The sequence below is a fragment of the Leuciscus leuciscus genome (genome assembly GCF_965113295.1).
Source record: "Leuciscus leuciscus genome assembly, chromosome: 15".
Lineage (NCBI taxonomy): Eukaryota > Metazoa > Chordata > Actinopteri > Cypriniformes > Leuciscidae > Leuciscus > Leuciscus leuciscus.
Window position 1 is genome coordinate 33,871,356 of NC_138739.1, and position 27,702 is coordinate 33,899,057.

General features: G+C 36.9%; 1 protein-coding gene and 1 long non-coding RNA gene across 4 annotated transcripts in view; one reads left to right on the forward strand and one right to left on the reverse strand.

The window, feature by feature from the left end:
* Nucleotides 1-1,114: 1,114 nt before the first annotated feature.
* The window catches only part of LOC309475516 (uncharacterized protein), a 115,656-nt gene continuing 89,068 nt past the window's right edge, over nt 1,115-27,702 (reverse strand). Inside the window, exons 1-6 of one of the 3 annotated variants that reach the window (XR_014197672.1) lie at nt 5,718-5,854; nt 2,749-4,735; nt 2,307-2,630; nt 1,938-2,066; nt 1,571-1,669; nt 1,115-1,380 (exon numbers count right to left, since the gene is read on the reverse strand). The gene's annotated coding sequence lies outside the window, so the exon portion shown is untranslated. Of the gene's footprint in view, nt 1,381-1,570; nt 1,670-1,937; nt 2,067-2,306; nt 2,631-2,748; nt 4,736-5,717; nt 5,855-27,702 lie in introns of those variants that run through there. The other 2 variants (XR_014197673.1, XR_014197671.1) reach the window with 2 other exon arrangements.
* LOC309475538 overlaps nt 24,796-27,702 on the forward strand; it is a 104,759-nt gene continuing 101,852 nt past the window's right edge. Inside the window, exons 1-2 of the long non-coding RNA XR_014197704.1 lie at nt 24,796-25,011; nt 26,465-26,642. This is a non-coding gene — a long non-coding RNA (uncharacterized lncRNA). The remainder of the gene's footprint in view (nt 25,012-26,464; nt 26,643-27,702) is intronic.

Sequence of the window (27,702 nt, forward strand, 5' to 3'; positions counted from 1 at the left end):
TTGCCATCTCTGAGAATAAGACAATGAAATAATGATCAAAATGAGCATCTGTTTGCAAGACAAGATTAAAAGACTAGCCTATACAATAAATAATAATTCAATACAGGCCTATGTACACAAATACTATTATTTAACCTTAAAAAAAAACTCACTTTAACCCCCACATGCTTAATGATCTTCAAGGAAAACATATTGAATAGATGCAGATTTCTGCAGCAATACCTTCTTCTCTTTGTTTTCTAATTTCACAGAAAAAAATCTGTAAAATATTACTTAATAATTTATGTAAAATTACACATAACTCTGTAAAAATACAGACAATTTCCTTTTAAAAAACGTAAAATTGATGTAAAACCAAAATGCAAGCAATTACCTGTAAATTTAATAGTGGACCTTTATTACAGCGAACATCTGTAAAATAACATCATAGCATTTCACTGTATAATGACAAAACGGTAAAATTCTGTTTTCAGAAAATACAGACCATTACCTGTAAAAATTCTGTTAAATTAAATGAATACAATACATTGTGCCCTATTTTTAAGGATTTTTTATTAGAGTTTATGGTTGTAGACCTCAAGGCAGACTTAAATCTGATCTTTATACAAACACTCCACTCAAGGAAGATCATGAATATCTAACAACAGATTTGACAGTTGCAGTTTATCTTCTGGACATTCAAAGCAATATAAACTTTGGTTTGTGTGAAACTTTCATGCATTCAAACACTTGTCAAGTTCTCTGACAATAAATTTGTAGATATAGACAAAGCAGAGATATTGCAGTTCTGCTGTTTCCATTTGAGTTTAAGACGACTGTGAGAACTGAGACCATAAATGTATGAAGGTACTGGCACTCTGTTTAAGGTTAAACCTCCACTCTAGATAAAGGTGAGAGACTCTGTCATTGGTTTTCAAGTGAACAATCAGTGGAACATATTTCTGGTTTTGCTTTAACACTTCAGTTGAGTTTAACCGCACTGTGTAGTCTGTGTAGTTACACTGTGTGGACTTGTGCTGAATACAAATTATTTGACAAATATATACAGTACATGTTGATATAAATATGTATAATGGACTTGTGCCAGACCATTTAAAAAAAAAAAAGATTAGACTTGTTTTCAGTCAATTTATTGGTGCAAACATGCAAATCCTGACTGAAAAAGATAATCGAAGAATTTCACATCGATATGACTATTAACTGAAGCTTGATAACAGATGGACTGTTTACGAATTACATTTTCAACAGTTTTTGTAGCCAAGATTTATGTGCCCATATATTACACCATAAAATATTATATTCTTGACTTAAGCACAATGATATTTTAAGAACATGTTGACAGATGCTGTTTGCTTGCTGAATATGTTCCACTTCGGTGAACTGGAAGAGCAACAAGGGAAAAAAAATGATCGCATTCAGCTGCAGTTGATATAAATGAATAAAAAACAAAGAGGAACAATATTTTGTTGGGATAACAAAAAAATATTTGATTATAATTAATTTAAATTAAAATCAATATGTAAAACTTAGAGTAAAGACATAGCAATAAACATTATATTAATTAACTTACATTACAGCTGGTTTGGGTCTTGAAGCTGATATATAACGTGTGTCCGCAGATCAGTGTGAATGTGTTTGTCCAACTTTTCTGTTTTTCCAGCAGCAAAAACTAAGAATGAAACAGTAAATTCAGATACAATATTTACTAACGTTTATATTATTATTTCTTAAATTGTAAAACATATATGGACACACACACACACACACACACACACACACACACACACACACACACACACACAAAATAGTCAAAAGTAGGCTAAACAAAGTAATTAAACATTTCTGCTGTTTATATGGACAACATCATTATATTGCTTTTTTTGTTGCACTATTGTGTATTTAATTTGATCATTTTTAAAACAGTAAGAATATCTCACCGATCAGCACAATGAGCAGAAGCCCGTTCATCACAGCAGATATGATGATAATAATCTTCCATTGTGTCTGATTCTGATTAATAAACTCCAGCGCTGTCTGATTGTGACACTCAGTTAGTTCAGTTGATTCTGTAAAGAAAGTGTTCAGAGTTTGTTAATGTCAGTCTCCAGCTGGAACACAATGACTGCAATTTAAAAAACCTTTAATATCTGTAACATATTAATCTCTGTGTAGAGAAACCAATGAGAGTGATAATTATGATTTTCATACACGTTTAAAAAAACTGATGTAGTAACTAACAAGTAATGAATAATAAACATTCACACTATACATCATGACTTGATCAATAAAGGAGTAAATGAACTCACCGGTGAAGTGCAGTCTGGTGCTGTTGCTGAGTTTTAGAGGTGTGCGTGTGTTCATACAGTAATAAACTCCTAATTCATCAGCGGTCACATTATTAATAAACAGATGATGATTAAATTGCAGTGAATATTTCTTTCTGAATGTTTTATTTGAGTAAAAAGGCGCTGTTGGAGTTGAGAATGACCGTAGAATCACTGTTGGAGGATCTGGTGTTTTCAGTAAAATCCAATAAACCTCATTTTCATCAAGATCACAGTTTATGGTCACATTTGATCCCAAATCAGTGAGTTGATCTGAGACTGCAGCTCGACAACAGATTAACACATCTATAAGACAAAAACATGCATCATTTCTATTACCTGATTAAAATCACTGTGAAGCTTTAACATAAAGCCATTTATGGTTAAGCTCATGTTAATATATTCATAACATGTAATAACTCACAGAAATGAAGCTGAAGGATCTTCATGTTTCTGCTTAAAACTGTAGAATCTGATGAACCCTGGTTGATGAAGTTAGTTCTACTGCAGCTCTGAACCAGACAGCAGAGGAAGTCAAGTTTGCTCTGACCACATTATACACACTTTTTTTTCAACACCTACCAACCCAAATCATCAATACTTTATCAAGTTAAAAATGACAGTAAATTGCTATTTGTCACATAAAGCCAACATACTCTCATGCAACTCATGATAATTTGTATAAGACGCTAAAATCATATGATATACAGTCCAACTAAGATTGTACTAAAACTTTTTTTATTTTATTTTTTTACATCCATGCAGGTTTGGGTTTGAATTTGTATGATTTCATCCTGTGATCTTGTGCAAATTATTATGAATTCTCATGAGACTGGGTTTCTGTCTAGTCACATAGTCACATCCAGTAGCACCTCACTGCAGTACACGAGATCCAGGGGGCGGAGTTGGATCCAGATCTAAGGGGTGGAGATTGGTAGGTTTAGGGATCAGGGGGTGGAGATGGGTAGGATTAGGGATCAGGGGGTGGAGATTGGTAGGTTTAGGGGTGGGTTTAGGGATCAGGGGGTGGAGATGGGTAGGATTAGGGGTGGGTTTAGGGATCAGGGGGTGGAGATGGGTAGGATTAGGTATATGTAAGGTGCACGGCTGCACACGAAGTCACTCCTCAGAACTCACAAACACATCCTAAGACATTGCACTGCACACACACACACACACACACACACACACACGCACCTGACTCCAGTATCTCCACCTTTCAAAAGCCTTCCCGATAATTATTCGTGTCTTGGAATAAACACGATGGTATTCCCTCGCCCTAATCCTCCTCCTCCTCTTTACCCTGCTTACGGGGGCGGGCAGCTAGCGGATCGTTAGGAAAGATTAGATGAATGTGATCATTTATGTTTGGGCCTGAAATCGCTGATTCAACCTTTAACTATAGTGAGATCCGGCTCACTAGCTGGTGTTTAACAGGTTTTACTAGTGAGGACATTTTTTGAATAGTGAAGGAGATTCTGGACGTCATAAACAGTAGCAGTCTTTACTTCACCTGTTTCACTTCAACATTTCTCTGAATGATGTCTTATATTCCCTCTGCCATTGAGTCTATTAATACATTGTCATGTCTTGACTTTAGTTTATTATCACTGCACGCGGCAGGACAAGATTTCAGAGCTTCCAATAACATCCTCCTCCTGACTTAGAGAAAAATGAAAGAGAGAGAATTGAAAAGATAAAGGAAATACAGCCTGACCTTTTCATGAATTTGCCTTTCAAATGAGCTCAAAAGTAAGACTGTACAATAAGAGACGGTATTCTCTGATGGGAGGTTGTGCTTGATGAGGAAACTGCCCATCAGGATGTTTGTCATACATGGCCCTCATGAGAAAAGCCCAATTATTGTGATGTTCTGATGCTGAGATTGAGATACGGCTGGAGCTTTCAGAGGCCATTAAAACCCTCACAGGTCCCTCAAAGAGCCCCAGTGCACTGCCCAAAACACACCACACATCAGGAAGGGGTTTGTTGTTTTCAATGTGCGAACTAAATTAAACTCATATACCAGAGTCTGATGTGCTATTTTTTTTTTTTAAACCAGACACCACATTTCTGCTTTGACACTTCAGATAAAAGCATTATCTATATGAATAAATGTAAATGCAAAACATTTGGTGTTAGTAAAAAGTATAAGATTATAAATATCCCAAAAATTCTGACAGACGCATTGTTTTCATCAGTGCGGTTCCCGAGATGCCCTTCATCTTTAGGATTGACAGGAGGATCTGGTGGTTAACTGTGTCAAAGGCAGCAGACAGATCCAGCAGGATGAGAACTGAGGATTTGGAAGCTGCTCTTGCCAGTCTCGGAGCTTCAATTACTGAGAGCAGGGCAGTCTCAGTTGAATGTCCGCTTTTGAAACCAAACTGATTGTTGTCCAAGAGGTTGTTCTGTGTAAGGAAGGAAGAAATCTGGTTGAAAACAACTCGTTCAAGTATTTTCACAACGAATGGAAGAAGAGATACTCTGTAATTTCCCAGATGTGCTGGATTTAGAGTGGGTTTCTTAAGCAGTGGGGTTACCCGAGCCTTCTTAAATGCTGTGGGAAAGGTACCAGTGTGAAGAGAGGTGTTTATGATGTGTGTGAGTGCGGGCACAACTGAGGATGAAATGGCTTGAAGTAGGTTAGTGGGAATAGGATCAAGCGGACAGGTGGTAGGGCGATTGGAAAGGAGGAGTTTGGAGACTTCTGCCTCTGAAAGTAGAGAGAAGGAGAGTAGAATGTGTGTGTTAGCTGGTAAAATGTGTGAGTCAGTTTGTGGATTGGTAAATTGGCCGCTGACGGTGGTTGTTTTATTTATGAAGAATGTGGCAAAATTGTCAGCTGTTAGGGTTCATGAAAGAGGAGGAGGGTTGAGAAGAGAGGAAAAGGTTTTGAAAAGCATGCGAGAGTCAGAAAAATTGTTAATTTTGTTGTGATAGTAAGTCATTTTAGCAGTAGAGATATTAGCAGAGAAGGAAGAGAGGAGTGATTGTTAAAGCCCAAGATCCGTAGGATCTTTCGATTTGCGCCACTTCCTCTCTGCACCCCTGAGTTTAGAATGATGTTCACGGAGAACATCAGATAACCAGGGGGCAGAGGGTGTGGTGCGGGCTGGCCTGGAGGAAAGGATGTTAAAGTGCAGAAAAGAGTATCAGTTGCACTGTTAGTATCTAGTGTTGAAAGCTGATCAGGTCGAGGAAGTGTGGATGAGACCAAAGAGGATAGGCGAGAGGGTGAGAGTGAGCATAGGTTTCGCCGAAAGGTGACCTGTGGAGGAGTGTGTGTTGTGTTCTGAAGAGTGAGGAGGAAGTGATCTGAGGTGTGCAGCGGAGTGACCAGTGTATGGTCAGTGGAGCAGTAGCGTGTGTAAATAAGGTCCAATTTGTTACCTGATTTGTAAGTAGCCGCAGTAGATACTTGTTTGAGGTCTAATGAGGTAAGCAGAGTGTGGAAATCAGCAGCCTGAGGTTTTTCTAGGTGGATGTTGAAGTCTCCAAGAACTATGAGAGGAGTACCATCCTCAGGGAAGGATGAGAGTAGCACATCAAGCTCCTCCAAGAAACTGCCAAGCTGACCTAGGGGACGATATACAACTACAAAATGGATTCTAATAGGGCTAGTGATGGTAATTGAATGTGATTCAAATGAGCTGTTGTCACACAGAGGTGGTAAATGATCAAATGTCCAATCATTTGAGATGAGCAGACCAGTACCTCCACCCCTACCAGTCAGGTGAGGGGTGTGTGAGAAAGTGAAGTTAGTGGAGAGCGCAGCTGGTGTGATAGTGTCCTCTGGTCTGATCCAGGTCTGAGTCAGGGCCAATAGGCTGAGACCTGAATGACTAGAACTAGATGTAATGAAATCAGTTTTGTTTACAGCGGACTGGCAATTCCAGAGACCAATAGGAAAAGAGAATATAGTACTAGAAGACACCGGAAAGGTACGCAGGTTGTTAGGATTGGACTGCCTCCGACGTGTGAAGTATAATTTAGTAGGGATAGTAGGGATATGAGTAATAGTAGGGATTTGAAAACACATAGTGTAAGAGAGCTCACAAACAGAAAGATCAGATGAAAAGGAAACAAAAAGAAAATTAAATAAACAACAAGAAATTAATACTCAAGTGCCTTGTCGGTGTCCTTGCTCGGTGGAAAGGTAGAGTCGTTGGTCTTTACACTCTTCGGGCTTTGTAACTATAAGTGGGGCGGTCTACGAACTCCTTGAAGCTGATTTCTGCTGATGAAACTGCAAACTATCTTCAGTAAAAAAATTCTTTAATTTATTATAATTCTGACAATGTGGTGATATCATGGCCTTTGATTGTATTATTAATAGAATGAAACTTTGAAACACTGAAGCAGAAACATTGTTTGCAAAAGGACAAACAAGTCTGTTAATATGTTGCTGCCTGAACATTATCTGTTCTTTTAACATGTTGCGTTTGCCAATATTACATTTATTTTGTATTCTTTTTGTATTTTTCATGTTTATGTTAAAATTAGAACTGCTCACCATTCACTGATACATTATTTTTTGAAATTACAACATTCAATTTCTTTCTTTCTGTTTTGTGCACAAAATAAAACTGAAAAACATGGAGCTCAGGGTTGAGATCTACAGCTCTGCAGACTGATGTCAGAACACAACTACACTCTACAAAACGAGTAGATGGAGTCTTTGTACTTTGGAGTCTTTTAACCTTTAACACATTTGCATCATGTGCACGACTCCAGTCAGAAGATTTACATGTTTTCCGACACAAGAATGACCTTGTTTAATAAATATCTCTAAACAGTTTGATCAATCATCAAAAGTTTAGTTTATGTACATTTACTTATTAATCACAATTGAAATGCTTTTTGAGAGTTACTATTTTTAACAGTTACTATTGAAGCAAAACAGCGGTTTGCCTGCATTAAGCACATAAAGTGTAACTCTTTACACTTAAAAACACATCAATGTGAAAATTCACATAAGGTATTATATGTCTGTGTATTTTATGACGTAGAACAAAAAGTGAAAGTAATCTTAACCACCTTCCCACAGGAAATTCCCAATGGAACCGTTGGTTCAAATGCAAATTATCTTCCGGGTTTTATGAAAACAAATGGAACACAAATGAGCTCTTGTGCATCCTGAACTCGACCCTAACTTTTGCCACCTTGTATGTCAAACATACAGAATTTTTGTCTTACTAAAAATGTTTTAGTAAAAATAAAACAAATTATGGTGATATTTATGCTCAAAACTATAGAAAAAGTAAAAATACTCAATATTCAGACAAAAATTACAGTGAATTGTCTCCTTTACAGCCTCTTTCTGAATGTTTGTCTCACTGTTGTGTTTCAGTACATAAATTGTAGAGTAATATTGTCTAAATTTTAACCTGAAGGTTAGTGGTTTAAACAAGAGATCTCAGTGAATGTCCAAATGAAATAGGCAAATTAAATCAGTTTGAACGTCAAATTTGAATAACAGATGAGGTGCTTTTGAAATCTTTTATTATCTTGTCTACGATGTGGCTTCTTTTTATAAGTCACTTTATATCTGTAAAGGCCAATTCACACCACACAGACAAACGGCAACAAATATGTTCGTTGTGTTTTGTCAGCATAGTTTCTTTTGATCAGCACAGTTATTCGTTTTTTTATTATTTATTTATTTATTTATTTATTTATTTATTATTATGTAGTTGTGAAATTAGTGGAATAGTCCTACCTCTGTGTTTGTTGCACGCTTCTGAATCCATTAATCATCTTTAACATCTTTAAGGTCAAAACATTTCCAGGAGTGGATAGCTTGTCTTCTGAATTCTACGGATTGTTTGCTAAACAATAGGTTCATGCTTTACAATATCAGAAAAATCTGATGCTTCCTGTCAAAATACCCAGGCTAGCTACTCATCCAAGCTTTTGTCATGTCAAGATTTTTTTTTTTTTTTTTTTTACTGTAAATTTAAGTTAAATCCGTAAAACCTAAAATATTGCTACCAAATTTATATACCATACTACCATACTGGCAACCATGGCAGCCATTTTTATCCTAAATTTCAGATATTTTTTTTTACAGTGTACCTCATGGTACAATCCACTATCCCTCTGTGTATACATTAGTGGTACATTTGCATCAGTTTAAAAGCATTCCTTTCCTTGTAAAGAACACCAACGGTACACATTTGATGTATCATCATCATTGGAACATCTCTGCTCAGTAAACATTACATTGCACACATACCTCTAAGCAAAATATATAACTCTCCCATATTTCTCATCAGCACATATGTACAAACATACTCTGACTCATAAAATACATTATGAAATTATTATGAAAAGAAAGAAAGAAAATTAATAAAAAAAAAAATAACATTAAACAATACAATTTTAGTCTTCACTTTCTTACACAGAACAACCTTCTGGACAACAACCAGTCTGGTTTCAAAAGTGGACACTCAACTGAGACTGCCCTGCTCTCGGTAACTGAAGCTCTGAGGTTAGCAAGAGCAGCTTCCAAATCCTCAGTTCTCATCCTGCTGGATCTGTCTGCTGCCTTTGACACAGTTAACCACCAGATCCTCCTGTCAATCCTAAAGACGAAGGGCATCTCTGGAACCGCACTCTAATGGTTCAAGTCTTACCTCTCAGGTAGGTCCTTTAGGGTATCGTGGAGGGGTGTGGTGTCTAAGACCCAACATATAGCTACTGGAGTGCCTCAGGGCTCAGTGCTTGGACCACTTCTCTTCTCCATCTACATGACATCACTAGGATCTGTGATTTAGAAACATGGCTTTTCCTATCACTGCTACGCTGATGACACACAACTCTACCTCTCATTCCAGCCTGATGATCCGACGGTAGCTGATCGTATCTCAGCCTGCCTGACAGACATTTCTGGCTGGATGAAGGACCACCACCTTCAACTAAACCTTGTGAAGACAGAGCTACTCGTGGTCCCGGCCAACCCAACACCCAACACCTTCTCCATTCAGCTAGGCTCGTCATCCATAACTCCATCAAGGTCAGCCAGGAACCTTGGAGTTGTGATTGGTGATCAATTGAACTTCATAGACCACATTGCTAGAACTGGAGATTCTGCAGATTTGCCTGATACAACATTAGGAGGATCAGGCCCTTCCTATCAGAGCATGCTACACAACTCCTTGTCCAAACACTACACTGTAAAAAAATCCAACTTACGTTTTGTATGACAAATTCAGTTTTTAAAGTTTATTCAACTATTTAACATGAAAAAAGTTGAGAAAAGTTGAGATAACTCAAACACATAAGTTGAGAAAACTCAAAAATGTCCTGCAGCTGGTTGCCTTAAGCTTTTAAGTTTTCTCCATTTTTTTTTTTTTTTTTACAGTGTAGTTCTATCCAGACTGGACAATTGTAATGCTCTCCTGGCTGGTCTTTCAGCTTGCACTGTCAAACCTCTGCAACTGATCCAGAAGGTTACAGCTAGAGTGGTCTTTTTAAAGAGCCAAAGAGAGCCTCACAAAATTGCACTGGTTACCAATTGCCGCTCGCATCAAATTCAAGTCGCTGACGTTTGCCTACAGAACAACCACTGGCTCTGGCCCCTTTTACCTAAACTCATTACTTCAGACTTATGTGCCATCCAGAAACTTGCGCTCTGCAAGTGAACGTCGTCTTGTGGTGCCATCTCAAAGAGGCACAAAATCTCTTTCTCGGACCTTTACCTTGACTGTTCCCTGCTGGTGGAATGATCTGCCTAACTCAACCAGAGCTGCTGAGTCTTTAGCAATTTTCCATCAGAGTATGGTCTCTTCGTGGGCTTGGGCACACAGAGTGTCTATATACGACATTTGTTTGGCAGCTGATTGGTCTTCACTGAATATCTTTGCTAGATTTTATCACTTGGATGTTTCACTTGCATCACAGCTATTGTCTGTACATGAGGAGTCAAATTGGGCTGAATCTGATTCCCAGCCTTCATCTTAAACTGTTGTGGCCCTACCGCGATGGTGGTGTTCAACGAGGTCATATAGATAGCGGACTGGATGATTGGCACCAGTGAGGATGCTGCCTGTGTGTATCGCCTAATCTTTGGTCAGTAGAACATTTGCCCCAGTTGCAGTTCATGTTATTTAGTCGTCAGCGCTGATATAAAACCCCACTCTCATTATGTTCAACATTGAATGATAGTGCCAGAATTTGTTGCTGCTTGTGTTGTTCAGCCCAGCCCAGCTGCCGCCGCTCACATGGTTGATGTCACATAACATTTTAAGGTACAGTAAAGTGATACTATGCACTAGTGCCAGCACTGCTGCAGCTTGAATACACTGTGACAACACTGGCGATGCCATCACCCACAGTGATTTACCTGCTGGTTCTTATGGCTGTCCTGTCCTTCCCATGACTGGATTCTTTCTCTAGAGCTTTACACATTTCAGACAAATATCTTCATGCTTGTATCTGAAACAAGAACTACAAGAGGAGATTGCTTCCCACTTTTCCCAAAAAAACTTGATAGGGCATTAACCTTTTAGCTACACTACTAACCAGACATTTCATTTTTGAACTGTCGCCATGCGTGCACAAAGCAATATGAAGATGAGGTTCCATGAGACTGGCCTGCAAATGAGGCTTATTCGTTTAGTTTTTACTAGAAAAAGAGACACTTCACTGAAAAACGAAATCTCAATTAGTCTGAAAATGTGAATCCTAAAATGGGTGGTATTATAAGCACTTCATTGTCTCTAATTGTTCAGTCGTAATAAATAGCAATATATATTTTAACCATCCATCCATCCTCAATACCACTTACCTTCTGTAATGAAAAGTAAAAAAAAAATGTCCTCACATAGTTTTAAGAGAAAAGGCCTCATTAAGGGCCCAATTGTTTGACCACACTTATTCTCCTATGAAAAATGTTTCTTCATGTTTTATTTGCCATTGTTAAATGTATTTTTTTTTTTTATATATATATGATTTTATGTTTGTTGATAATAAAACTGCACATTTACCAAATCGGATTCATTAATTCCCTATAACACATCAGTCGATTGGCAGCAGAATTTGCTAAATAAATGGGTATGGCTCTTTTCAGTGTTTATAACTCCGGCATCCTGGTGCGAGGGTTGCCACAGTAACACCACACCTTAGTGAATGTAAAACATTAAACACTGGCATCATGTGACGCATCTATGCATTTACTTAACAACCAGACTGATCACTCTGAGAACAGGCTTCAATAACTTTGTGTCCATATAATACAAAACAAATGCTCTGTTTTTGCAAGGTATGTAATGGATAAATAACATCAATATGTAGACAAATATGAACATGATAATAATTAAAATACATAGATAGAAACCAAATTTTTGCCAAACAGTTCAATTTGATCAAAACAACCTTTAAGGAAACACATGAAACCAAGCCTATATGGTGATATGACTGTAAACAAATGTGAATTAAATTTGGAAAGCAAATTCATGAAAATGCAGTTTTTTCACGTTTTGTTTCTCTTTCTCTGCTGGTCAGATTGAGGACATCACTTGAAGCTCTGCATTCTTGACGCACTTGACAGTGACGATAAATAGACAGTGTGTTGAGACACAATGACACACTGTTTAAATATGTGTAACAAAGAATGGATAAATCAAAGTGCTGTGATTTTCTCATTCACCGCCATTAGCATTTTTCTGAATGTTTGCATAGTTTGTTTGTATCAATTCTTTGTGGCAGTACTTTAGGGCTTTTGCCTGAAACTTAACCTGAAAATGTATGTTTTGATCAAAAGATCACTGACCTGTGGAATTATTAAAACATATATCTTTACAATAAATACTGCACTAAATTACAATGATCTATACATCAATTAATAATCAATTATAGTCTTAAGGTTGGTGTGATGACTTGTGGGAATCAAACCCATGACTTTGTTGTCGCTAGAAAGGTTTTATACAATCTGAATCAATGAGTGATTGATCTGATGGCTGAAATTCACTAGTGATGTTCCAGTCTGAATGCTGCTGCACATAAATTATTGATGACTCTGTTGCCTTTGAGGGCCCAATCAGACTCTTGATGGCTCCTGCAGGCCCCAGCTGTATCTCAGCGCCAGAAATCTGTGGAGAAACTGCCACTTCTTCATTGTGGCAATGTTTATAACTCCATCCTGGTGCCTCAGCAACACGATTCTGATAAATCATCAAACAATGGCATCAGGTGATACACTTCTGCAATCTAGAGACAAACAAACTTAACGTAGCTATGTATTAAGAACCAGACTGATCACTATGAGAACAGGCTTCAATTGTATATAATTCATAATTCATAATACAACAATGGTGAAATACATACAATAAAAATGTTCTTGTTTTTTTTTTTCATTTAGTTTTTTTGGACAATTTTTTTTTTTTTTTTTTGTCACAGTAGAGGCTGTTATTGGTGGTCTTGATGTATTCTGCTACTAAATATGATGTTTAACTTTATGACAACAATGTGTTTTGGAGACACAATGACAGTGGAGTTGTGTGTGAAATAATTCCCAGCAGTCATTCACAAGAGAAACAGGATCCAGACTATGAGAACAGAAATGAAACTTTTCCTGGTGATTACTGGAAACTTCTCCATCAAACTCAGCAATCTTCAATTATGCTGATGTAGGAAAATACACCTAAAATCACAAACTCATCTGAACTTCAGACTGTACAGCTGATCATCAATGATGTGTGAATTTGGTTCATTTGTTTCATTTTCAGTTTACTAAAGTTGTATGTTTTAAAATTACAGACATACTATGTTTAGGATCAACTCCAGTCTTTTCAGGTATATTCAGAGGAGGCAAGGAGCCAAAAAATAGTTGTATAACCAAATAATAAGCCTATTATTTGGTTTCTGCTAAAAATAAAAAAAAATAAGTAATATGAGTTTTAATTTGTGTGCACATTTGGAATAGATTCTTTGAAAAGAATCAATGTTTGAACTCCAAATAAATGGACCCTCATCATAACCAACCCATATCAGTCACCCCTAACTAGTAAATAAAACGCATCAGACAATGGCATCAGGTCAAACCTCAGTAAACTGCTGAAGAAGGATCAAACTCAATGTCTATGTGTGATTCAGAAACACTATGATGACAGTATCTATCAAAAGCATTTTGTCCAAATACTACAAGAACACACTACAAAATGCTATAAAAATGCTATAATACTTACCATACAAAAAGAAAAGATAAATGCAAATCTGGCTGAAGGTTTGTGACGTCCTGTCATGACAAAAGAAGAGTAATAATCAGTGCAACAGGACAATAACATCAACAATGAATAACAATTAAATAAAACAATTCCATTTCATTCTTTTTTTTTTTTTTTTATAAAACTTTTAAAAAAATTGTATTGTGTGTAATTTGTAATTGTGTATGTATGTAAAATAATGTTACAGGGCTTGGCATAAAGCCTTTTAAAGGTAGTATCAGTAGTTTTTGAAAAACACTTTTGAAAACTGTGTCGGACAGACTACCAAAACACACAATCGGCAGTAAGGGCCGTGTTTACTAATGATGGGGAGGAGAGAGCGCTCGACTTAGCGCTGAGACGTAGCCTAAAGCCGTCACACACTTCCAACTTTCCCTGTCACCACCTCTATTTTTCCCATAATTCTCTCTCCTTCTCTTCCCCGATGCAGGAAAACATGACCAACATTTTTTTTTTTTTTTCATGGTTTGTTTTTGCCGGTAAACCTTGACCCCTGTGTTCCATGCTACGTGCACTTTCACAAAGCGTTGCTGCTGTCTTTCTGGGACGGGGCAACCGTTGCACAATCCGCAGACTATTAGACAAGGCCAGAGGATATCTTCTCCTTTACAAGCCCAGGAGAGAGAGAGGGGAAGTGAGAAATCCATTACAGAGAGCTCAAGAAAATGGAAAAGAATGTGTGAGAGACATTTCATTAACAAACCGTAAAAACAGTCTACCTCTAATGACTTTCTGTCTCTGATGAAATCATCAAGACCATGTGTGCTATTAGATCATGTAAACACGCATTCACGACTGGGTTCATTTGGTACAATATGTAATGCACACTTTTCACTAAATAATCACTTCACACCAGAATATCCTGTTTTACTAATTTTGTGATTTCTTAATACACATTCCTGATCGGTGCCTATTATTCTGAGAAAAAAACACTCTTTGTAATTCTTTATAAAAAATTTACATGCTCCGAGTCATGTCAAGTCACCTTTATTTCTATAGCACTTTATACAATAGAGATTGTTTCAATGAAGCAAACAGAATTCAATTCTGCTGTAAAGCAGCTCAAAAAGACAACAGTAAGCAGTAAGCGGACATAATGATGTAGGCGAAATCAGCTTTGTGTTGATTCAATTCGGTTCAATATTTGTGTAAACTTTAGCAATTATGAAATGTGTTAAATTTAGCTATAAAGCAGCTCTGGAGAAAAGAGTGATGTCATCATGCAGCTCGAGGATGTGAAACAATATCAAGGCCATCCATGCTTTTAGGTCATGTAAACAAATAGCAATACATACATTGTTTTATCTAACTCGCTTTCACGTCTGGCTCCATTCTGAAATGTAGTGAGCACTTTTCCCTATCCAATCAAATCCTTATACTTATCAAAATTAAGCCTCGCCCCTTTACCGAACGACTAGCCTACAGAAAGAGAGATGGCTGATAAAAAAACAAAAGAGGAAAATGTCTGCGGAACTTAAAATTAAAAAGAAGGCTTAACTGGAATAAGAAAGGGAAAACTTTTAAGAATCATTAAATATTAATTATTATAAACTATGGTAACGCTTTAGATTACAGCCCGGAAAGTACTGCGTAATTAAAATGAAAGTACAGTGTAATTTTCGGTAATTACAGTGTACCTATAAAGTACTTACGTGTAAGTATAGGGGAATAATATGTAAAGTCTTGGGAATAAAGGGGTAACAACCAGGAAAATACTGCGTAATTAAAACGAAATTACAGTGTAACTTTCGGTAATTACAGTGTACCTATAAAGTACGTACGTGTAAGTATAGGGGAATAATATGTAAAGTTTTGGGAATAAAGAGGTAACAACCAGGAAAATAACAAATTATTTAGGCAAATTATTTAGACTAAGTATTTTAGAATCTTACTTTTGGGAGCAATTTAGTGAGTTTTTGTAATAATAGTGTATAAAAATACATAAAGGCTTTTTTTTATTTTTATTACAGGGTACATATCAGTGCATTTATAAAGTAGGCTAATTTGTTATTATTGCAAAGGTGCACTGATTAAGTTTCAAGGCAAGTAAAACTATTGCAACTTTTTTTTTTTTTAAATGCTGGATAAATATACTCTTGTTCCATGTAGTTACAGGGTAAGTATGACATTGCGGGCTGTAAATTAAAGTGGTGCTTCTTACCCTCTTGTTTCATGTAGTTACAGGGTAAGTACAATAAAAACACATGTACACACACACAATCTGATATCACTCGGAAAACTTTATTTGAAAAACAACTTATTTCAATACGGATTTACAGCACTTTTTTTTTCTTGCTTGGTTTCCTCCTCCTCTTGTTCCTCTTCTTCTTTTTCTTTCTTTCCACTGATAAATCTTAAGAAAGAATCCCATGACATGTCTCTTGCTATTCTGTATTATGTGTTAAAAGAAAATACAGTACAGAAATGTCCTCACCATTTACTCATCTTTTACCCTCATGTCATCCGAGATGTATACGAATTTCTTTCTTCAGATTAACACAAACAAAAGTTTTTAGAAAAATAAATAATCTCTGTGAATGCATATAATGCAAGCTCATGTGTTCCTAAAAGTTGACAACAGCACATACAACAATAACAGTAATCCATACGACCCCAATGGATGAATCAATGTCTTCTTAAGTGAAACGATAAGCGTTTGTAAGAAAAATACCAAATATTAAAAATTTTAAACTGTAGACTATCGCTTCCGGCCAACTGTCACCTGCACGTTCATGAGAGGGTTGAGTAAAGCGTGACGTGGGCGCACCGAAAAACCGAATGTTGAATTTTTTTTTTTTTTATGTTTTTATTATTGCTCACAACAAAATACAAACAATAATAGATAATAATAATGAAAAACAAACCATGCAGAAGAACAGAGACACTAGTTCTCGCGCGAGTTTCACATCAAACTCCCGCGAGAATGCAATGAACGCTTAAAGCTTCACCAAACGCGAAGCCATTCAAGCCGACCCTATGAAGCCGACTCTCATGCACTCGCTGGTGACAGTTGGTCGGTAGCGAAAAGATGAGTAAATTATGAGAACATTTCTGGGTGTACTGTATTTTCTTTTAATACATAATACAGAATAGAAAAAGACTCCTTCTTAAGATTAGGCTAATCAGTGGAACGATAGAAAAAGAAGAGGAGGACCAAGAGGAGGAGGAAGCCATGCAAGAGAAACAAAAAAGGACAAAACATGCTACTTTCTATCAGGACTTTAGTATTTGAAATGAAAAGTTGATTTTAAAAAAATAATAAAGAATAAGAAGTGTAATATGTTGTAAATCTGTTTTGAAATAAGTTGTTTTTCGAATAAAGGTTTTCCAAGTGATATCAGATTGTGTGTGTGTACATGTGTTTTTATTGTACTTACCCTGTAACTACATGAAACAAGAGGGTAAGAAGCACCACTTTAATTTACAGCCCGCAATGTCATACTTACCCTGTAACTACATGAAACAAGAGGGTAAGAAGCACCACTTTAATTTACAGCCCGCAATGTCACACTTACCCTGTAACTACATGAAACAAGAGGGTAAGAAGCACCACTTTAATTTACAGCCCGCTATGTCATACTTACCCTGTAACTACATGAAATACTTAGTCTAAATAATTTGCCTAAATAATTTGTTATTTTCCTGGTTATTACCTCTTTATTCCCAAAACTTTACATATTATTCCCCTATACTTACACGTACGTACTTTATAGGTACACTGTAATTACCGAAAGTTACACTGTAATTTCATTTTAATTATGCAGTATTTTCCTGGTTGTTACACCTTTATTCCCAAGACTTTACATATTGTTCCCCTATACTTACACGTAAGTAGTTTATAGGTACACTGTAATTACCAAAAGTTACACTGTACTTTCATTTTAATTACGCAGTACTTTCCGGGCTGTAATCTAAAGCGTTACCTAAACGATTATACATATCAGGTTTATCTGCTTGGTTTATCTGCTATTTTTTGATTTAGTTATTAGCAATTAGCTTTAGCATTTTGTATTACCGTCTTTGTGTCCTGATGCATGTGCAGTTAGTTGATAGTAGTTTGATTTTGCTAGTCTTACAGTGTATATAAGGTTTGACCAGTATGGTCAAATGTGTGAAGAAGCTTCCCTTCAAGAACATTTACTGCCAAATTGGAACATATTTATAGATGAGTTTAACATGCACATGATAATGATGCAGCATCCAGTATATTAGAACTAATACAATTAAAGAGAATAGATACATGTATTAATTTACTCAATTGATTAATTTTGACAATTTAGTTGAATAATGATTAATATATATATATATATATATATATATATATATATATATATATATATATATATATATATATATATATATATATATATATATATATATATATTAAAAAAGATGGAATCCCAGTCTAAGTGATTGTTACAGATTCAGTTGTTTTGTCTTAGACTTTTAGTTTGTTTTCCTTCTGTCACATGTTTACTTTTTTCTAGTTTCCCTCCTGGGTTTGTCACTATGGCTGAATCTGAAACCACCTCCTAAACCCTCATTCATGCGGCTGGACACACATCAGCTGTTTCACTACCAGCCCCACATGACATCGTACGGATGATAACCACAGACAGCAGCCATCCAGAGACTGAACACTGTCCAGCTACAAACATGAAGGACATGAAGTACAGCACACATCAATGGCATTGTTTGAAGGTACTGACATGCACATGATAGACACTGGTTCTAGTATTTCATTCATTAATGAAACTACCCATATGACAATTCCTTCATTGTGCAAAAGACCACTAAAGGGTAATTTAATTCTGTCTGTAACTGCTCAGAATCGAGATACTCTGGGAACTGTGACTGTTAACCTGAGATTAGGTGCACTGACGTTACAGCGTGACATGCAGGTCATCAGAAATGTGAGTCAGGGTATCATACTTGGTTGGGATTTTCTCCAGAAGCACAAGGTAATCTTTAATGTTGGTAAGGGCTATTTTGCCTTTATGATCCGACTTTACAATTGTTAAGCACATCTCAACTTGCCCCCGTACATTGCACAGCTCAAATTACTGTGACTACTACCATTCTTCCTCAATGTGAGATGCACTGTACAGCTCAGCTTATCCCGTTTGCTGTTAATGCAGGTTTAGCAGACGGTTACAGTGGGTTGCTTGAGCCATATCCATCTAAGTTGGATTGTATTGCAGTTGCACGCACCCTTACAGTAGCTGAAAATGGTCAAACTGTAGTGCGAGTCATGAATCCAACAAATAGCCCTTTTGTACTGCAACCAGGTATGCAGCTGGGGGAATTTCACTGCAATAAACCGAGATGATGTCGTTCAGCACTCAAGATTCTGTATGTAATGTGTCCACCCCTTCTACACAGGTGCCGCCTCTTCCATTTAAGATTCAGGGTGGGAATCTTTCTCAACGAACTACACTCACTGTTGCATGAGTATTGTGATGTGTTTAGAAAGAACCCTAAAGATTTTGGTAGTACGAATATAGTCAAACACAAAATCAATGCCAACAATGCAATTCCCATTAAAAAACGTGTCTATCGTACTTCTGTGTATCCTCAGATGCAAGAGGTGATTCAGTCACAGGTGGATGACATGTTGGCAGAAGGTATTGTAGAAGTCAGTCATAGCCCTTGGGCTGCACCTGTCATTATGGTGTGGGAAAAAAGATGACACCTGACGCTTTTGCGTAGATTAGGGGACTTAATTCTGTCACCATTAAGGACGGCCATCCTTTACCCTGAACAGATGACACCTTGGATGCCCTTAGAGGTTCCTCTATATTCAGTCCCATGGATCTTTCATCCGGATATTGGCAAATGCAGCTTAATGAGGAAGACAAACCAAAGACAGCCTTCACTGGTCGTTCTTTTTATCAGTGTACAGTGATGCCAATGGGTCTTGTCAATGCTCCGTCCACCTTTCAACATTTGATGCAGCTAGTGTTGCAGGGTCTGTCCTGGAAAACATGTCTTGTGTATTTAGATGATATCCTCGTCTACAGCAAGAATTTTGCAGAGCACATTCAACACTTGAGGGAGATCTTACAGCATTTGAAAGCAGCAAACTTGAAGCTGAAACCAGCTAAATGCTCTTTTGCCCAACAGCAAGTGACATTTCTGGGCCATATTGTGTCTTCAGCCGTCTTAAACCTGATGTTAAAAACATTCAGAAGGTTAAGGAATGGCCTACTCCTGGAAATCCTACAGAAGTTTGAGCTTTTAGGCCTGTGTTCATATTACAGGCGTTTCATTGGCTGCTTTGCTCAAATGTCACAGCCACTGCATGCTCTAACTCAGAAAGCGAAGTTGTTTGTGTGGACTGAGTTAGAACAGGATGCTTTCAATTCTTTGCGACATGCACTTACCAAGGAGTTTTTGCTTTTCACAGACGCTTCCAACACAGCTATCGGAAGTATTCTGTCCCAGATGAATGTTGACGACAAAGAAAGTGTCATCGCTTATGGCAGTCACATCCTGACACCTATAAACGATGGTCAACATATGACAGGGAGTTGTGGGCTATTGTTCGTCACTTCCGTCAGTATCTCATTCTTTTCGAATCATTACTGACCACAAGCCCTTGCTTAATCTGAGACGAATGGTTTTGGATGGTGATCCATCGGGGCAAAGTGGGCTCTGGAGATCGACCTCTATGACTGGACCATTGAGTACCGACATGGTCACAAACACACCAATGCTAATGCCATGTCTCGTCGACCTAATGACTTGGAGATCAAGCCCGTCCATTTTGTTTCTACTTCGACGCAGACTGAGGTAGTCGAATCACATCCTACTTCTGCACAGCCCTTTTCTTCTGGTGCGGGTTCTGAGTTTGAGCCCAAATTCTGCATTTTCTGCCTTTTCTGAATGTGATGATGAAGATCAAGTGGATCCCAGTTTCATTAACTGCGTCTTAGCAAATGAGAAAAACTGTAATGCCTTAAAACTAAAGCCAGGAATTTACTATCATCTCATCACAAACTTATGTTGCAATTGTGTGTTACTTTCTACAAGTCATATTTCCTCTTTTGAAATACAAACTTTTTAAATTTGCTACATAATTGTGACAATCTATGTTTGGAGGACATTACTGATGCCATTAATCATCTTAAACTCAACACATTTCCAGGAATGGATCGATGGTTTGTCTTCTACATATTGCTAAAAATGTATTATTTTCATCATAATTATTATAAAAGGTTCTCTTCCTCTTACTCAATACAATATTACATTACAAACCCAACATGTCTCAATAACAATTACAACATTTATTTTGTAGTGCTGTAAGAATAATAGATAGATTTAATTTAATTAATTAATTTATCAGTTGATTTATTGATTTATTTATCATTTATTATGATTTATTTATTTTGTCAGGTAGACACATTTCTAATAGGCTAGTCGCATATGGTGGCCATGTTAGATTTCCAGTCTAGTGAGTGTGTGCATAGAAACTTCCAGTTATGCCTGATGCCAGTGCAGAGAGCCAGAGAAAGCTGAAAATGATCTACACTTAAAATATAATAAATATTACTATTACATGAGCCAATGGCACTTGAAACTCACATTTTTGTGTGAGGTGAATGAATGAAATACACACTGTAAAAAAACAACAACAAAAAAACTTTAAATTTACTGTAAAACCGGCAACTGTGGTTGCCAGAAATTTACTGTAAAAAATACAATAGCAACATTTTAGGTTTTACAGACTTAACTTAAATTTACAGTAGAAACCCGTATTTCATTATCTGATATAATGTTAATTTACCGACCTATTGAAGTACTAATATCTCTTTTTATCATTTTAATACACTGACTACACATGGTGAAACAAAGCTCATCACAAGCAGTTCTTTCACAAAAAAGTTGATATATAGAAGCTGCACTGTGTCCTTCACACAAACACTGAACACCATCATGGTAACACACATGACATTTTAAAAATGCAATAAACATTAATTTAACAACATGAAATGTAACATAAAATCTTAATATACATAAATGATAAGAAAAAACTATGAAGAAACATAGTTATTTCAACAATAATACATCAAATGTGAAGTGTCACACAGGGAATGTCAATTACATTTTTTTTTCACTGTTAATTATATACAATGACTTGTTCTTTTTCACTTCCAAAAACAGTACATTAAATATACGGTTAGATCTATTACAGTTATTCACAGTATATAGTACTGAAACTTTCTTTTAACCAATTAACAGTTTTTCACCGTAGCATTTTTACAGTCTTTTACCGTTAAAATCTTGATCATTTTTTACAGTGCACTTTACTGTCCATGAGGAGAAAATAGTCTTGGACCTGTGGTGCACACACATAACCAATGTTTAATGCTGCCTTGACATGCTATCGGACATTTCCTACTTTCCACTTGTCAAGTCGTGATACCAGCTCGTCACGTTTTTTTGTTATCACATGTTGTTTTGTTATCAAAAAGAATAGATATCCTCCCAGATAGCAACATTGTGTCGACCCAGATCTGTCCCTCATACCGTGTGGAATGATGGCACTTGGAGCTCTGCTCCCACTTGCCAGATCTGAACCACAATCATGCCACAGGAATGCTGCATATCAGCCAAGCGCAAAGCAAATAAAGCACAACTGTTCCTTATCTGGGCCACAAAAACTATTTACTGTATAAAGTAATCTCAGCCTTAACAAGCCTGTTAACAAGCAGAATCACTGAAGGCTTGGAAAAACAAGAACAGATAAAAGAGAAGAGATGAGCAAAAACAACAACAACTACACCTGACTTCCAGCCACAGCCTTAGATTAAATTAACTTTAAATCAAATAACACATTAAATCTCTCAAAATCTCAGCAGAAGATGAACAGATGAACTCCAAAAACAACATAACAGCTTATTACTAACCAATTCGACTTTATTTCACTCATACATCTACAAAAGTTCTTATTTGGAATTAACAGAGGTTTAGCTCTAATGCTAATGTTTTATTGAAAATAATAGCTTCATTTATCACCATTATGGCGAATTGTGTTTCCTTTAGTTGGGCTTTTAACCTTGATTTTGTTTTAGTTTTGTTTTCTCTTGCTGCTGTTACAGTGTGTTTATAAAACACATTTACCGTAGCAAAGGAAGCTAAGACAAAATGTGATCGGGTGATGATAGCTAACTATTGATGGTAATATAATCATCATGAAGTGGCCTGATTCCCTGATCTCATCTGAGGTCTAATCATAAGTCTGTAGTGCCATGAATGGGAACTTTAGCTAAATGTTCGGTAACACTTTATTTTACAGTGTCCTTGTTACATATGTTACATGTACTTACCATAGTAATAACAGTGAATTATGCATAATTACATGCAACTAACCCTCAACCAAATCCTAATCCTACCCTAACCCTATAGTAACATGTAGTTACTTAATATTACTCAGTACTTAAATATATAATTACACTGTAACAATAACACCTTAAAATAAAGTGTAACAAAATGTTCTTAGAGCATATTTTTGTTTGTTTGGGATAGTACTAATACTTTTCATGAGAAATGAAAGCTTTAGCGTAAGTTCTGCCGGGAAGACTCAATTGTGCGTCACTTATTACCTTCTCATCTATCCAATCATATTCTAAAGCTTCTTCCCTCCATCTTCTCTACCACCGCAGGATGGTCCCTTCCCGTCCAACCTCCCCACCACCACCAGGACGGTCCCTTCCAATACCTCACGGGGGGTCGGCTACGCCCCTGCCTTCATCTTCAGGCAGGAAATGCTGAATCCGGATTGCGAGTTACGGACAAATACTTTATCGCGTATATTGCTTGCTGGGTCACTAATAAATGCTTGATTGTTACAATATCTATTCTCCCGAGTCTTACTGGTAGAACTGCATTCCAATGCAGTTGGACACACTGGGCCCTATTTTAATTTAAGTGCACGGTCTAAAGCACAAGGCACAAGTACACTTAGGGCTTGTCCGAATCTACTTTTGCTAGGTTAACGACAGGAAAAATGGTCGGTGTGCCCGGCGCATACAGGGTTGTCCCTATTCTCTTAATGAGTAATGGGTGTGTTTTGGGCGTAACGTGAAATAAACCAGAGTCTCATCTCCCATTCCCTTTAAAAGCCAGTTGCGCTCGTGCCATGGCGGATTGCTATTTACATGGCGGAATTTGCAAAGGGAAAAACCGAACGCGTCTCCAGAGCGCAAACGGACATCTACGGGACAAGCCGGATTCCACCATAGCTATGTGTGCACAATATTAATCTTTTAATCCTTTACATTTTAATCCTTTTATTTTTAATATTTGGCATGTTTGTGTGCTGTTGCGCGTCCCTGTGTGTGTAATAAGCAGAGTGTATGAGTGTTGTGGACCAGCCTGCAGAATCACATTAATAATGCGGCCTTTAAATAACAAAAAAAATACTGCGCCATTGACTTTAGGCCAGGTTTTTGTTGGTCAATGGCGCAGTCTATTTCAATTGCCTCAAAATAGCAACGCGCCAACAATGCATCTGAACACACCTGAACATACCTGAACACACCTCGTTTTCAGACCAGCACGCCCATGGTCGTACAAAGGGGCTCATTTGCTATTTAAACAACGTGGCGCTGGACGCCTGATAGGGCCCACTGTTGCAAAACAAAGACATTTTTCAACCTCAAAACAAGTCTCATCTCAATCTGATCTCATTCTGAAGCTGAAAAATGAACAGTGAGATGTTGATCATACAAAACATCCAGACACAACAGCAATGATTCTTCATGATTGAGTTATATGATTTTAGCTTCTGTCAGATCAGTGTTCACATAATAGTATTTATTATACAAAGGGCAACATTATTTCTGTTAATAAAAAGCATTAAAATAAGTGTAAATCAACACAAAAAGTATTTCCAATTGATTCATATTGACTGGTATTCTAAATAATAATAAAAAAATGTTTAATTTAAAACTAGTTTTATGCTAGCAGAGAAAATGAAGTAATGTGGCACTGGATGAGAATCTATGAGTATACTAGCAGCAATCTCTGTGTGTGTGTGTGTGTGTGTGTGTGTGTGTGTGTGTGTGTGTGTGTGTGTGTGTGTGTGTGTGTGTGTGTGTGTGTGTGTGTGTGTGTGTGTGTGTGTGTGTGTGTGTGTGTGTGTGTGTGTGTGTGTGTGTGTTTCATGTTTGTTTTGCTTGTGTTAAGGACAAGACAGTGGGTTTGTTTAGTCTCATAAACATTGAACAACAACCTCAACAGAAAGAAAGTCAAGAGATGTTCAGATACAATCATAATCACAGAGAGAAAAATGGATAAGCAGATATGAGTGTGAGGGACGACGTGTCTCTCTGCTCGTGTGACTTTTATGTTTTCTGGTTTCTTGTCGTTTTGTGTTGGTTTAGACAAACACGGATTCAAAGACGAATGAAACTCAGACAGACAGAAAATGACAGAGGGTTAATGAATGAAAGCAGGTAAAAACTAACACAGCACACACACACACACACACACACACACACACACACACACACACATTCTCAGAACACATTCTCAGAATGCTAGCTAATGTTCCTGCAAGGTTCTCTTAAAGCTGTGAATAAACATTGTCCAGTAAAATTAATAAAACATTTGTTTTAACTTTAATAATGTTCTTAAAATGTTAGCACAAAAACATTATTTTTATTTGGTTCGAACATGACTAACTTTTTCACAGTAATGCATATTCAAATTAACCGAGTATGGAAGAAGCAAGTGACCTCGATTGAATTTTTTTCTTTTTTTTTTTACATATTTAATATCTTAAATGTTCACTGGGACATTTGAAGTGTTCAATGTATTGATAAAGCGTTACAGTAAGTCTTGAGAATTTTGTTTAGCCTGTCATTTGAAGATGATCTTAAGATGATCATAAACTTCTGGTACTTCTCACACGGACTTCCCAACATACTTATGCATATGTCAAGTGATTTAAAAAGTGAGTTAAAAGTGTTTAAATTATTAGTATTTTTCTTCAACACACCTATCTTTTCTCTTCAGTAGACATTGATGGTTGTATGGATTGCCGTCACGACTGATGTGTGTAGTTTTATTAAGCTTCAACTGGCATTTTTATTTTCCTAAAATATTTAATTTGTGTTTATCTGAAGAAAGAAAGTCATATACATTGGGGAAGGCATGAGGGTAATGCTGAGTACATTTTCCTTTTTGTGTGAACTATCCTTTTAACTTTTCTTTTGTAGTATTTTTTAAATTATATAGAGAAAATGAACACATTTCAATGGTAAGAAAACAAACCAAGCTTTCAAGAATTTCAAATTTCAGGACTGTAAAACTGTGCAAGAACGCCAAAACAGTTGTGTGTTTTGAGGCAGTTCACTGGGGCTCTTTTAGGGCCTTTATTGGCCTCTAAGGGCCCAGCTGTATCTCAGCACCATAATATCATACACACATGGGGCTCTTTGTGTGTGTAAATGACAAACACCCTGGAGCTCAGAGTTTCCACATCAACACCACTCGTTACTAGACAATGAAACACATCAGGCATCAGGTCAAAATACTGAAAAACAATCAAACTGAATGCCTGTGTGCGATTCAGAAACATTATGATGACAATATGTATCAGAAAGCATTTTGTCCATATACTACAAAAACACACTACAAAATGCTATAATACATACAATACAAAAGGAAATGTAAAGATAAATGCAAATCTGGCTGCAGGTCTGTGACGTCCTGTCATGACAAACCAGTATAACAGGACAAAGCCAAGTTTGGAAAGTCTGTGAGTTTGAGACTTTTGCTTTCTCTCTCTTTCAGTTTCTCTAGGTCATGAGGATGTTACTGGTGACACAACATACTTGCCTACTCACTCACCCTCTTATCTAGTTTGACAACAATCCTGTCTATTTGTGTTTCTCCTCCCATCAGTCTCTTTCTCCTCCCATCCTATCATCAGAGAATATCAGCCTCAGTCTCTCAGAACTTGTTTAGTCTGTCAGGATAAAAACAAGAGAGAGGAACTATGAAGCAGAAATGTTTCGGATCTTGAGGATCAGGATCCAGAACACAAGGAGTTTAAGAAATGACACTTCCCTCTCATTCGCATGTAAGTCTGAGAACATTTACTCAATTCCTTCACTGCTGTTCATTTCACTCATAGGATCAAACATCACAATAAACATAAGGGTGACTATAGCAACCTGCTGAAAAGACCAGCTCAGCTTATTTTTTTTTATTATTATGTACATTACTTGGTTATTTTTCAGTGAAACTAGCAATATTTTGTTATCTAACCAATGAAACGGGAAGCTTTTGTCATGTCTTTTATTGATGAATTAAAGTCCAGACATGACAGGCAGATGCATGGAGATACAATGAATGAGATCAGAAACATGTTCGATATTATTAATGGTGAAAATGCAGTAGAAGATCAAGAGTCTTGAATATACTGTAAATTTGGGAAAGATTAACGAATATCTGCGCATGTCTGTTGACGTCACTTCCATCTGATAACATCCGTAATTCATCCTGATTATAGAAATATTGATATGCAAAATAGTCAAATAAAACGCAGAAGATACGAGCTTGATTTATGAGCACTATGGGTTTGTGGAAGGGTTCTATGTTGGCCTTATATGAATTAGCCCCAGTTGGCTGTAACTATAATGACCAGGTAAGTTTGATGAATTCTGAATGAAACGCTATTTGTACAAATAATGTCATACTTATTAGCAATGATCGTCTGTTGCTCATATTTGTGTTTGGCCTGCTGTGTTTTTGTTGTCAAATGCTTTATTTAAACTAGAATTAAAAAGCCTGTAAGTGAGTCTAACGTTTTTCTTTAATATTAACATTTGTATCAGGCTCCTATAGACCTTATGCGCCAGAGAAACGAGGGCGCCGCCATCTTTAGAATATTGTCTTTGAACTTCCGTTTTTGCGGTCGCTCTGTATATTTCTATGACATTGCTGTCCAGGAGTAGTCTAATTAGCTTTTGAAGTGGATTTAATTAATGTAAAGTTAACTAAAGTTATCATGAGATTGTAATGTTTAAAGCAGATGTCATAACAAATGTCAGTAGACCGGGAAGACTTTAAAATGAGCCGTTCATTCATAAAGATCGCTGTGAAAATACAGACCGGAAGTCAAAAGACAACGAGCGCAG